Source organism: Sipha flava, unplaced genomic scaffold (assembly GCF_003268045.1).
Source record: "Sipha flava isolate LNK unplaced genomic scaffold, YSA_version1 209_pilon_pilon, whole genome shotgun sequence".
Classification (NCBI taxonomy): domain Eukaryota; kingdom Metazoa; phylum Arthropoda; class Insecta; order Hemiptera; family Aphididae; genus Sipha; species Sipha flava.
In genome coordinates, this window is record NW_020272821.1 from 91,606 (window position 1) to 107,379 (window position 15,774).

At 24.3% G+C, this 15,774-nt stretch overlaps 1 protein-coding gene across 1 annotated transcript in view; it reads right to left on the reverse strand.

Annotated features, from left to right (window-relative positions):
* The window catches only part of LOC112682733 (octopamine receptor beta-1R-like), a gene marked incomplete at its 5' end in the record, with an annotated part of 66,379 nt that overhangs the window by 22,668 nt on the left and 27,937 nt on the right, over positions 1–15,774 (reverse strand).

The window sequence follows — 15,774 nt, forward strand, 5'->3', positions numbered from 1 at the left end:
CTAGCTATATACGACTAAAGATTTCTATGCTAGGCACTCGACTTTCTTTTCTTGTTTTAGTCTGGATAGTCTTAGGGGAATATAACAATGTAAAATGATGACGAGGCAAGAGGGGACTCGTAGAGTATAGCGTCAAAAGCATGTCAAAAATTGATCCTTGAAACCAATAAAGTATATATATGATGTAAAAGAAAAAAGCTCTAAAAGTATTCACTTAAATTTGATATTATTACAGTGTTTTCCAGCAAACTTTACAACTGTCTATGTTTTCATAAAAATACTAAGAACAAATAATATTTTTTCAAACTCAATTTTCATGAGACGAGTTATTTTATTACATTAGTAATTATATTTTTTTGTATACATCAAATATAACGTCGATAAAGACTATTAAGACCATACTTTAAAATTTGTACTTTAAAGTTAGTATTATTTAAATAATATATTAACTATACAATTTTTAGCTGATTTATGTTTTAATAAACTAGTATAAGTGTATAAATAAACAAATAGTAATATGATAAATTATGTTTGGCTAAAAATAAAATAGTATTCGTTGTTTTTAATGATTTTCATATTATAATAATTATTATGGATACATAATAAACGCTTTTAGTAAGTTTCAAATGTATGAATAAAATATTGTTATAAAGGGTTAAGTATAATTAATTTAAACGTAAATGTTTTGGTTAAACTAACTAATTATAATATTAATTCTATAAGAATTCAAATTTAGAAATATTAATAGCTTTTGATCCCATAGAAAAGTATATATATTTCAGACGTGTACTACCTATAACTTAAAATTTAGATGAACAGATAACGATAAATTATTGGCATGTTCTAAATTATAAACATAAAGCCATTAAATCTTTTAAGACGATGAATAAATTTACTTCAACAACTAATAATACAAACTAATACATCTGGAAATTTGTTATAATATTTTAGTAGTTATTATGAAGATTTTAAACATTTTTTACATTCAACTTATGATTAAGATTCTGAGTGAAACGAGGAATGTATAGGTTTTATATAATGTGTAATTTTTTTTTTTAAATTTAACATAATTTATGATGCACGATATTTCATTATATTATAGTTATATGTTTTTAATAAAATATTTATGTGTGTTAACACTATTTTAATTGTATCAAAATAAAATTCCAACAAAGGTATATATAATAAATTAATCCATTATGACGGTGCGGATACGAATAAGTAAAGTTCTATAGTAACAATAAAAATGTCATTAATATCAATTACAATATTTTGTCCACAAAAAGTTAGCAAAAATAATAAAATAAAAAAAACAATAATTATTTATATATTGCGCACCTATTTTATAAATTAATTTTATTTATTTTGTGATTTTATACTCTTATTGAAACGTTTACGGATTTTTAATGTATATACGAGCATAGTATATTTTAAAATACAAAAACAATATTTAATATTTTGATAATTTCTTGTTTGTTTTAATAATGTTTTTAAATTTGGGTTTGTTTAATCACAGTGTTAATCGTACCATTTTGATTTATAATAATCATATTATAACTTCTCTTTTCTACGAGTTATAAATATTTCAAATCCTTTTCTTCTTTTAACACTTTTTAACGTACTATAGCTATTATTTTAGAACTTTTTTACCATTACAATAATTTGTCATTGATTTCAAATTAAAAAATATGGGCTCTAATGGTCCAATGTCTGTAGTAATAATTCACCGTTAAACGTTATTTCTTCGATATTTTTACCGTGATAGACGAAGTGAAGTAAGTACTTAACACCAGGGGTTTATACCTGACCGACTTTTTATGTTTATTTTATTTTATGTATAAATATATTGTATAAATTTATGATGGTAACAATTTTCGATTATCAAAATAAAACGTATGATTTCTTATCGAAATTGATGATTTTAGTTTGGATCGTTACGAGTACATTTAATATATATTTATAAATTAATTTTAATATGTATTTATGGTTCATGCATACATCGAGTAGTATTTGATATGTTTTTTTTAAAGAATATTATGTTTTTAGACTTATTTTGGCATGCATAATATATAAATCAAAGAATATTATTTGATAATTTGTTAAGTAGTATTATAACGTTTCTAGAATTACTTTGCCATGCTTAATATGTAAAGTAAAAAATAACGTGATCTTATGAATTGTGTGTAACGGTCATGAATATATTTTTATAAGTTTTCAGTATAAAATATTAATAATTTAGTAGGTATACCTAACACTTAAAATTATAATGGTTAATTATTTTAAAATCTTACTCGATTTTAGTAAAAGACTATGAGAATACCAATAAGACTACAAAATATTATCATAAATATGTAATGAATTATATAAATTATAAAATAAACATATATATTTTACTATGAAAATTTGTCGGTGTATATTAATTATTTATTAAATATATATAAGCTATTTACATTAAGAATATAATTAAGAAGTGTTATTTTAAAAATAATAATATAAAATATTTATAAACCTATTAAACATATTAAAATAATACAAGGAATAAAATATAATTAAATACATTTTATTAAGGTTATACACCTAATTAAAATTTGCGAATTATACCACAGTATACTCCGTGAAATAAAATTATTAAAATTTAAGTGTATTTCCTCTCACTGACTTGACAACAATTACCTTTTTTCGATTAAAAATAGCAAGTCTTATAATAATATTTTTGCTGACAGACTTTTTATATTTGCGAAGAGAAAATATGAAACGGACTGCTATCAAGTAAAATCTAACAAATTAGGTTTTCGAGCGATTGATATTAATTAAAAAAATAATTTAATAATAATAATAATAAAACTGAGAATTGTATTTAAAATAAAATTTTATGAATGATTTAATTTTTGTATTGGTAGAAATTATATATTTATTTTTAGGCATAGTTATAAAATCTGGGATGAAAAACATTGTATTATCCGGATGATTTATTTTCAAAATGCTAAAATTTTATTGAAGTCCATAAGTCAGATTAAATATGTTCGTAATGGAATAAATCATACAGTTGATAGAGCATATGCACCTCAACTACAATACGTAGTGGGTATAACTGTAGTGAGTATATAACGTTGCAAGTACCCTTCAAAGTGTTTATTTTGGCTGTTCCCCAAAGGTTTCACCGGTAAATTCGAACGATACAATTTATTGTGAATATCTTTCCAGTATACCTAAGGGATGGGACGCAGGATAAAATATAAAACTTGATGATGTATTTCAAAATTACATAAATCAATATTACTCCAATTGATATAACATTGGAATGACATCGGCCATTAATGAATATAATTAACTATAATATCACCTCTTATTATCATTAAATGCGATCGTGTCTTTAAATGTTAAAATGAGAGGCACTTAATCGATTTTATGAATCATATTCGATTTAAGTGTAAGGAATCTAACCCGTGTGTTTTCTTTAATAATTTATAATCGTTAAAATTAAATTTAGAAATCTAGATTAAGATATTTTCATCATTAATTTAAACGTGTTTCGTTTGCAGAAAACATTTCTTATTGAATAAGACTTACTTCCCGTGGTGCGCAGGCACGTTGTGCAATTCACTATGTAAGGAGTGTACAGGAATATTATTATAATATGACGTACAAGAAGATATCCGTTAACTTATGAAACTACCTACGTAAACATCGGCTCCGTATTTGTATTAAATGTTAATAACCAGCTTTTTATGTTTCAGAAGACTGTACACGATGGTAGTTATTTACTATGTGTGCATACACTGTATAAGTTATTATCGGTGACATGTTTTCGTTCCACTTGAATTCAAAATTACCATAAGTAAATTGAAAAATGGCCAAATCCGCTCTCGTTTCCATTATAATCATGTGTCAGATCTTCAAACGCATATCAGACTGAAGGAAAATCGTTTATATTTACATTACATACCTAGGATACATATTACACCATTTAACGATATGGAAAACAGTGATAAGACAGTTAATTGTACGTCATGTTGTGCCATCATAATAAATTAACTCTTTCGGTTTTTCCAAAAACACAATGGTTTGAAATAATATCCACAACGTCATATAATGTTTTCGAATCATTAGAAATAACTGCTTAATGTCATATAAGCGTCATCCACCTAGATAGTGGAGTAATCGTGCAACACATGCAACGATCGGAATATTATGAATAATCGCTTAACTAAAATCAAGGCTCGTAAATTCATACTTTTGCATGTTTTCCTTGATACATCGAAAAATCTGCTAAGTGAGATCCATTTCATAACAATGGTAACAAAAATCTATAGTTTAATAGATAATGTTTTTGCATGTTCTGTGTGTATTGGCATATTTGGTATACAGTTAATTTTTTTGAGTTATTAGCGCATATTATTTTAAATAAATTCAGCAAAATTGTTTTTCGTGGAAGTTAAAAAAAATTAAATCAATAAATATTTGAATTTATTTTTATTTACTTATCTGAACTTGTTTACAAAATCTTAGTATTTTATCAGTATTTTAATTTTTTTATGACATTAAGCTTTATAAGTTAAAAGCAGTATCACGGAACCAATGTTATTGAGCACCACTAACACTCTACTCCTATTGAAGTGTGCATTGCAATCAATCTATCTATTTTCGTCGCAACGGGTGTTCATTAATTATAATTTAAATAAAATGTAACCGAAGAAATAAAATATGAATTTTAAAAATATGAATGGATAATTCTTATTATATTAAAAAATGTTTATATATTTTTTTTCGTGCATAATTTTAGATTTTTAATGTATATTTAAATGCATATTTTATCAAATATTAGTGCATTATTGCATGCTTATTTTTGCGTTTTATTGAACTTACGAGATCTGATAATATATAAGACAAGTCTTATAAAATTACGATGTTTAATATACATTAAGTATTAAACAATGCATAGTGGTTTCATTAGCGAAATAAGTTGAGACTTGGTTATTGGGGTATACGGTAACAGCAACTGAAATGTTAATTTTATTTTGAAATATTGTAACGTGGTAGGGGTGACCATTTAAAAATAGGATATAAAGGGAAGATTTTCTAATATTTTTGAATATACTCAACCGTAGCTCAGTAGCATAAAGGAAAAGGGTCTTAATATTATAAATAATGGTGTATTGGTTCAAATAATTATTAAAGTTGAACATATGAATATAACTTACTGACCGTTGATGTTTATAGAATATTATGGAGTTTGGCTACATCCAGTGGCGTACATTCAATCTTGCTCTGAGGGAGGGTTTAACAAAAATAATCTTTATCTTTTTTTTTTCGTTGCACACATAAATAAATAACTGCTATAAATATAAATTATTTTATACAACTTTTTTACCAATTTACAGTTTACTTTTACATTACAGTAAATTAATAGCTATTGGAATATAAAAACAGCATAGTTAACAAAAATTTTCAAACACCTATCAATATAATTATTTAATTATCATAATATTTGTATAGTTGTATATTTTAAGTTCAAAGCGTAATAATGAAACTACGAATATATTACACGTCATCAATAATAAAACAATTTTTTTTTTCGCCCTGGAGGGGGTTTGAACCCGGAAATCACCCCTGTATGTACGCCACTGGCTACATCGAATGTACAAGGCCGAACTACCATTTCTAACATATTCGGCATCGACTGTCGGCCTTAAAATAGTGATAAATGATATATGCCCTAGTGGAAACGTAATGTTTACTCAGCAAATATATAGGTACATATAATGTGCGTGGAGTTATAAAAATGTAAAAGTTGTAACAATATGTTAGAAAATAATTATAGAGTAATCACCATCAACGACATAATGAAGATTGTTAAGTTTATTAAATATGTATAATAATATATATATAAATATATTTCTTGGTTTTGAACGAAAAATCGAAAAATTGCCTAACGATGACCACGGAAAATACTGGAAAAACTGATAAGTATTTCCTGAAAAATATTAAATGTTATGAATAAATTATGTATGTGATTTTCTTTATTAAAATAATATTATGATTTATTTTAGTTGAACTGTATACACACGTATTGTAACATTTACATTTGAATAGATATTTTGAGACGGCTGCAGCATAACATAATCCCCATAGTGACATAATCTGTGTGGCATTTAACAAATTTGCTATTTATCTGATTACAATTAGGAAAGTACAAAAAGAATCATTTATATTTGTATTTTGAATATAATAAATGTAATAAAATTATCAAAATTGAAAATGTTACCTTAGTTAACATAATTTGTTTTTTGGATTTATTTCAACTTTATAATTTGTTAGTATTAAAATCAACAGCAAGTTACCAAATTGTTCTAAAAATATCTATCTGGTGGGACATAACAATTGAATGGGTCACTCAGGCCGAAGTGTTTGACTTTCATCCTTTAGATTGAATATGGATGGCTGATGTACAGGTAGTGAGTAATAAATCGAATATTCTGTGGGCTTTATTATTTGAATGTGTTTGAAATTATTCCAAAATCCATATACCCTTGATTGGAATAAAAATGTAAAAGATGAAGTTAAAATGTATTAGTTTATTTTGTTTATTTATGTTCTATCATCTTATGCACATCATATTATTTTCTTCTTGATATTTTAGACATAGAAGTATTAAATAAACTATTATAGCTTATTATTATTATTATGGCTTTTAGGTTGTATAATTTAAAATATTCCACTAATACTTACTTAAAGTTAAATAATGAAATACATATCATGGTTGATCAATTACTACATCGTAAAAAATTACAGATAAGTGTATACTTAACATGTTTAAATATCATTAAAAAATTGATATGCGAATTAAAAGTATTCATTTCTGAGATCGATAATCACATATAAACCGGTTCAATATTATTTAGTAACTTGTAACTTATCTCTATATAAGACTGAAAATTAGAGAGCACGTGTGGTAGATTCATTTATTTCTATTTTCTATTTAATTTTTATTTCAGTATTATTTATTTGTTTATTTAAATTATTATTATTATTTTTTTAAGAACCTTTTCAAACGTACTCTAGAAAATTGATTGATCGAAAATCAATAAAGATTGACACGTGGAGCTTAAAATTATTTTTCATTAGTTTCAAAAAAACTCGAGGAGATCGTGAAAAGGTTTTTTTACATAACACTTAAAATTCATTGACTTGTTAGAATATTCATTGAGAACCAACATAACAATGATTGCAGAAAACCACTGAATCGTGGTTAAAGACATTAGTATCTTGTAGACTAATATTTTTATAATATACTTTTTGATTAGTAATTAATATTATTAATGCACTTTATTTAGTTTTAAAATTAAAATAATATTTCATTTCGATAATTTTTTTCGACATAATAGTATGCAATTTTAGAGGTGATATATTTTAAAATACTTGTTTTATATTGAATTATATTTTTCATAATTATTTTTGAATTATTGGATAAAAGTTTTTTTATTTATATTATGTACCAGAATAACTGGCCTACCATGAAATTTGTTTTTACATTATTCATCTTAAATCTTGAAAAATATGTCATGAGTATAACAAGCTTTACTTGAAAGTCCGAAGTGTAAAAGATTGAAAGTTTTCACATTCGCAATAATATAAACAATTAATGACTTAACGAAACTATTTAATGAAATATAGTATATTTTAAATCAAATTATAAATGTCTGTTGTTGGGACCTAAAATATTATATATTTCGAAATTTTAGTAATTATCTATCCAAGTGATTTCAATAGTATTATGTAGTGTTATATTTTAAGTAACTATTGTTAAATTAGTGTTCTAAGTAGAGCACTAATTCAACTTTTAACAAAAGTCAATACTAACACTAGTATATTATAATTTATTTTTATGATTGGATTGATCAGCGGTGAGTGTCAGATGCTACGTTGACATTTTAGATGATACTTTGTTACGTACATTGAAGTTTTAGTTAACAGGGAAGTAAATAAATTTGAAAATTTTCTTCTGACTACTAGTTAGAATGGAGTATATAATTGCAATAATGGCATAAAATTGATCACGGCAGTTAGTTTCAATGTAGAATGCAATTCATACAAAAGCAGCTACGTTTACGTTTAATATTATCTTTAAAGCCACACGATGGTTGTTTGTCTTTGCATAATAATTAAACAACTATAACGAGCAAAACACCTTCATTAAATTATATGTATTCGGTATGCATATATTACATTAGTGCTTAGATAAGAACTAAGAATATGATTTGCATCTTACGGATTCGCTTATGATTATAATATGTTAAGTATTTTATGTTATCATTTTAGATTTAAAGTGTTTGAAACATATTGTATTTTGATGAGTATTAAGTTGGTATTTTAATAGAAATTAATAAAAACATAAACGAAAAAAAAAATGTAAGTAAGATCATTTTTTGAATATATAATTTATACCTACTACATTAAAATTTATTTTTTTGACTTTATCATTAGATATTATTATTAGACTCGTTTTACTACTTATTGATATGCAATTTAAGAACTTTGTATTAAGGATTTGAATTTTATTTTACTACTAATCCATAGTTAATTTTTAAATGAGTTGATCATAGAATGACTTCTCTGAACTTCAAAAAAAAAAAAAAAAAAAAAAAAAACAATAAAAATATTAGTGTAAATTAAAATTCAATCGACGTGAAAATATGAGATACAAAAGTTGGATAGCATACATCTGTACAGAGATTCAACTAGAATAGTGTTTTTAGATCTGATAATAATGATAAATAATCACTCAACTGAAAATTAATTTAGAATAAATCTTAATTTACAAATATTTCCGAAAGAAATAAACTATAAATCATGATTTTTAGATTTACTACAAAAAAAATATAGTTAGAATAATTTTATTCTAAAATGTCTAATCTTAATGTAACTTTAACTGAAAAATTTACTGTAGGAAATGAACAGTTAGACAGGTAATATCGATGATTAGAAAATTTAAATATTTTAAATATATCTTCAGATTTTTTGAGAATATTTATAATATTGACGATTATAATATTTTGAATTTTCATTCATATGGTAACTTTTGATATCACGCAATGTACTCGAATAGTGATCAATCGATTATGAAATTAATATGTATTATAATTTTATTTTATTTTCTAATTACAATTATTAACATGAAGTTCTTAATAAATTAGCAAAGACTTTTATAAAATATTAATTTTGTTTGGAAACACAAATTGATCAAGAAAATTACTTCTGAATGTTGAAAAATTGCCAAATCGGTGGTAAGCTATGAAGATATTACTGTTTTACATTAAAAATAAATTATAAAATTTCAAATATTTTGTATCACACTCTGTATTATATATAGTCCAAAGTTAGTATAGTATGTATTAGTTTTATTTAAAAAGTTGAGAATTAATATAGGTAACGTAGGTAGTGAAATTTTATGGTTTTGATTTTATTTTTTTGAGTTTTAGGTGTTATTGGAACTCTAATAAATGTTTTTGCGGATTCACTGATAGTGTATGTTAATTAATTTGAGGTCGAGTCTTTTTGATTATCCATGAATGATATAGAAAATACACTGGGATTAATTAAAAATGATTTTGAAGCAAGAAAAAAGAAACAAGAAAATAATAGACAGGTTTTATCATATGAGTATTATTATTTATTTTTCTTACTGCTCGTCTCCATATTTTATAACTATTTATTTGTCTTTTATTTTTGATAGTCACTTATTTAAAAAGGGTTAAGTATATACAATTAAAATATTAATAGTTTGTTATACAGTGTAAATTTGAATTTACATAAAAATAAATAGTTTTCCTGTAACTTTAGTCAATATGAGTTGATAAATATTTTGGTAATTTTTTTATGTAAAAATTAATATAGGTGATAAACATTTTTTTACTTAATTAGATTTATTATAAAATCCTCTCTACGTATGTTTTATACTAAAATAAATGAAATGTTATTTTATGAATTTATTGATGTAAAAGATTTATTTTTATTAATCATAAAAGTCTTAATCGCTTAAAAATAAGAATTATTTTGTTCAAAAATCATTAAGTATATATTAAAAATACAAATGTTTAAATTTTCAGCAAATGATTTAAATTCAACATTATTCAATAAATATTCATACAAAGTATTTAAATAACTATAGACTATCTATAACAAAATGAGTAATTACTAATATGTTTTTTAATTTTTATTACATTTTAACTCAAGGGTTTAGAGTTGTATGAATTTAAAATACATAAATTATTTCGATTTTGTAAAAAGAAAAAAATCGTTCAAGTATGAAGTGAGATAAAATGTAAATATTGTATTATAACTGGTTCTTACTGTTATTGTTTAAATTTATTATGAGATAGATATATTTTATTGGTTATTTATCAGAGCTGAATATTTACTTATTAGCTGGAAAAGACAAATATTATTTTATAGAATAAGTATTAGATGATTATACATTTTTTACGCTTTTTTAACAAATAAAATATTATTGAATATTAGATTTAAGAAAACAATGTTCTACTTATATAAGTATGTTATTAAAGTGTTGAAGGATAATTTATCTTCAGTTGATTGGGGAAGGAATGTGTGTTATTTGTGATGGACAGATAAAATGATAATGGTTTTATTTTCTGATGGTTCAAGTATGTTTATGAAAAATGCATACTCTCACTAATTGACCCTCAGTGCAAATGATAAATGTTTTGTAGACGAACAGTGGAAAGTAGGCGACAGGCGAAACGCATCATTTCAAGTGGACCTTAGTTTAGGATGTATATATTTCTCCGGGAGTTTGGACACTTACTCGGGTGAGTCCAATTATTAAAACAGACATAATGATGGTCCTTGAAGACTTGTAAGTAAACTAGACTTGCATGTCGAAAGAAATGTATACGTGGCAAAAAGTATACATTTAATTTAAAAAAGAAAAATATATATAATGTAGTAATATTATAAATATTTAAATTCATATTCGAAATTAGTTTGTAATGTATTTTTCAATATATAGTAATAAAATATGTTTCAAATAGCTTCATTAAGATGTCTTATTAAAACGAAATGTAGTTATAAATTAACAAAGCAATATAGGTGTCTAAAATGTCGGTTAAATCAATTGTAACATTTTCTGAGCATTTGAAAATAAAATAAAAAATAATATCTCTCATATTAACGATTACTTATGATGAAATGCTTTGCAATCACGCATACCAATCAATAACTCAATTTAATCTGGAATCTTACCAAAGTTGGTATTTAGGAAATAATTCTTAGTCTAGTAATAATCATTCAAATAAATTATAATATAATTGACTTATATTAGAGGTTACAAATTATGTTTATGTATATTAAATAAAATTTAAAAATATTTTTAAATTTTATAAAAAAAAAAGATAATAGTTTAATAATTATCAAGAATCTCATTCGTTTTTAGAACAAATTACGAAGAATCGATTGCCTATTTTACAAAGTACTCACTAGTAAGGACAGATTAAGCATTGAGTCCGGGTTCTAGACCCTGAAATATTGAAAGCCCCGAAGAAGCCTTTTTTTATCGGAACAAATTCATTATTGTATTATTTTTTTCGTATTATGTCGTTTTCCAGTTGGTTTGCATGAATGCCCATATGCGGGCAAAGCAGTAAGAACAGATTGGACTGGAATCACACACACTCGCCTTACCAGCTATTAAAAAAAGGAAAATACGTTACTTATTTTCAACAGTATTTTGTTATCTATAGATTTTTAATTTGGATTTGTGAATTGATTTTTTACATTATCGACTGTTTATGATTTAACCGTATCAGTTGGAATTAACTGGTATTAATTTGAAACAATTTTATATTTATTATGTTCTTATTGAGTTCCTTATAATATAGCCGGGAAAGGTGGTATTAATATGGAGACGGTGTAGTAGTATCTCATATAATTATTATTTTATTTTTACCGATATAAACTTTTAATAAATACATAATATATTATTACAAGCTGCGACAATGTCTTAAGAATATGTTAGTGGAGTCATTAAGCAAAAGATTAAAAAAGACTAGGTAGAAAATATGAAAATATTGCCAACTAGTGAGTCAATGGTACATTATTTATATCACCTGTTACAACTAAAGCTGTTTTAATAAAAGTAAAATTAATTTTGTTAGTTTTTGTAGTTTTGTACTTAATTTTTTAATTTAAATTAATATCGAAAAGATTACTGGGCCTCACTGAGAAAAACTCGTGTGGAGGACCAGAGTTATTTTAAATTACAAATAATTCTTATTTATTTAGGTAAATATTACATTTTTATATAAAGACAAATTAGGAGTTTTTTTTATAAATAAATCACATAAATAATTTCAGTAATATTAAAGCGTTATTTAATATATTAAATACAATATTAAGTCTTAACATACCATATTCATATTGGAGCCTGTGGGTAATTTTTTTTTTGAAAATAGGTAGTGGTATATTAACCATATCACTAGACATCAAGTTAAATATCTGCATCCCCAGAAAATAGAAAACTTTTCGGTAGCTAGTTTTTGAGGATAAGTCTAAGAAAAATTTACTAGCTGCATATCTGGTGTTGACCCCATGGTTTATAGAATCCAACTGATTATGATTTTTTAGATAAATAGTGATTATTTTAAAGTATAAGAGATCTATATTAAGGACATTAAAGTCTTCGAATAGTTTTTTGGTTGGATATTTCCAATTCTTTTTATTTGTGACCCTGAGTATAGTGTTTTGGGATTTTTGAAGCGGTATAGCATTGCTATAGGTACTACCCCTCCCAATTATGCCATAGATTATTATTGACTCGAATAGTGTTAGGTATATAATTTTGATGTCTTTGAAAGGTAATATCTCACGTAGCTCTCACACAATCCACAATTTATATTAATTTATATTTTAACTTTTTTAATTCAAATGATTTGTTTTATTTTATTTTTACTCAATGACGTTTTGCACAGGGGTGGTTAGTGTTTTTGTGAAATAAAATATTATGCAAAATAATGATTTAAATTTATATGTATCTGCATTTTTCTTATTAATAATTAAATTTTAAATTTAAATTGTTAGTACTAGTAAAAGTATGATTTAATGGGTCGTAAAATATATATTTTATAGTTCTGATAAGAGGTGTAAAATGTTCTCATGTTGAGTGTTAGGATTGTAATACGAATTGTCGATAACAATATTTTTGACTGTCCGCATTACCACTCAATCGTCTAAGCAAAAAAAAAGTAACTTCTTGAAATAACTGACAGCTTTCTAGACTTATTAGATTTGATTCTCTTACATCTAGAGACGTTTTAAGAATATTACATTTTAACGTGTAGCACCCTCAAATGGGCATTGAACTGATTCTAGCACGTCAATCAATCGGCTATTGGGTTAGGATTATCGCGTATTTTAAACCAGATCGTATAGAAGAACAATAGTGTACGCTGACTGTCGATAAATACGAATTATCAAACTTAAAACGACATGCATTATGCAATGCATATCACTTCTAATACTATATTATTGTAAATAGCTAAAGAGTGGGCATCGAAAAGTTTATGTTTTTAGCTAGTTCCACGTTTGGATTGTTCGACATAATACCATTTCTATAAGGTTTTAAATAAATACCTTTTAGTTTTGTTTAATTTACATATGTACATATTAACATCAGTTATCATATAATATACTTTTATCGTCACATCAACAAATATTATAATGAAACGTAATAGAATTAAATTAGTCTTTATACTAGAAATACTATAATAGAATTAAATTAGTCTTTATACTAGAATATAAAAACTAAAAAATAATATCCGTACCAGTAATTTTATTATACCCTCAATCTTTATTGTATCATATTTTTTCATAGTCCGTAGAAAATGAAACAAACGTAATTTACTTTACAACACCTTTACGAATAAAATAATAAATAAAATTAAAATGTATTAAATATTATTATTATATTTATTAAACATTTAAAATACCGTTTCGTCAAATATTAAAACAAAATTATGTGGATTCCGAAATGTATAGTTATAATAAAATGTATTAAACTTTTCACCGTTCTTGATGTTAAGAAATAGTATTTCTGAAATTTGCGTTTTTAAATATAGAAGATCATTAAAATATTTGAATCACATGAACTATTTCAAAATCGATTATCCAAAAACTTGAAGGGCTTTTATGGTCACGAATAAATATGCATATATGTATATTTGTGTTTAACTTATGTATGAATGCTATCTAAAGGTTACAACGAAGATAACTATAGACTTAAGTAGTTTATAAATATTTGTTGGTGGCTGTTTTGTAAATATTTGTATTTATTATACCATATTTTGTTAGGTTATAAATAAAATAGAATCATTTATAGGTATTAAAAAATAACATAGTCTTTATAGTTTCATTTATACGAATCTAGGTAAAAATGTCCAAGGAAAAATTGTCCACGATAAAAATGTCCGTGGTAAAATTGTCCAAAATTAAAAATTTTCATGGTAAAATTGTTCAAAATAAATAAAAATTTAAATTGTTGTTGTTTTTCAATAAGAGATTTTATACACGTTCTGAAATTACAGAGAAATCTTTATGCTATTCAGTATACAATTAATTCAATTGTCGGATCTAAATAGATTTATTATTAATATAAACATTATTTGTATGTAACAGCCATATTAAATGACAAGCAATTAATTAAAATGCGTTTATTATAGTTACGTGCCTTATTTTTCACCTCATTATATGTACATATAACCCACTATGCAAAAGTGTGGTTACTGCGTGAGAGTGATCTCCGATGACAGCTTGCAGGTAAAAAACATAAAAAATAAAATCCTATTAAAAATAATTGATTATTTCAAATAAATGAAAATATTAGTTCATAAAAAGACAAAAGGATGATCAAATAAGTATGGCTGAAAATACTTTGTTCTACATTTTTTTATTTTTTATTTTTATGTTTTTATTAAACTGGAGTTGACCTATATATATTTATCGACTTTATTGTTGATTGAATTTCAAAAGGCACGGAAATATTATTTTTAGTAATAAATTTTGGTCTATAACTATTTATGTGTGATTCAACAAAAATATCACAAACATCAGTATTAAACACCAATACATTTTTTATACTATCTACCTTAAATAAGTAAAAAATTGACACATTTATTTCATTTACTTTTTTTATTGCAGTATTACCCTGAACGCTGTTTATTTTGACCATTGTTAAATACTTACGTTTTATGCACATCCCATAAAAGTAAATTATTAAAATATTGATTCATTTTATTGAATTGTACGTACTTTATTGTTTTTAAATATAGAGTTCAATAGAAGTTTGATATAATACTCGATGCTCTACATACATATTAATTTTACTGTTGACGAATTCGTCATAATGGAACACTTTTTAAAAATAAATGTTTTTATTTTGTGTTAGTCAAAATAGTTATTCTAGTTCTTTTCAATTCTTAGTAAATAGTTATAATATAATTTTTTTCTTAGTGAATGCGTTGGGAATATTTTTTTATATGAAGTGTAAAATATTCGAGCTATTCGATTTTGACAATAAAAACAATTTTCAGAAGAACCGAGTCCAGATACAAAAGTACACATAATTGAAGATTTTATTTAATTTTTTCATAATTTAATTTATTCTCGCTGGTTTTTTTTTTTTTGGTACTAAAACTGTTATAGCAGTAAAATATAAAAATACAAATTTTATAACCTAAGAATTTTTTTCTCATAATTTTATGTTGA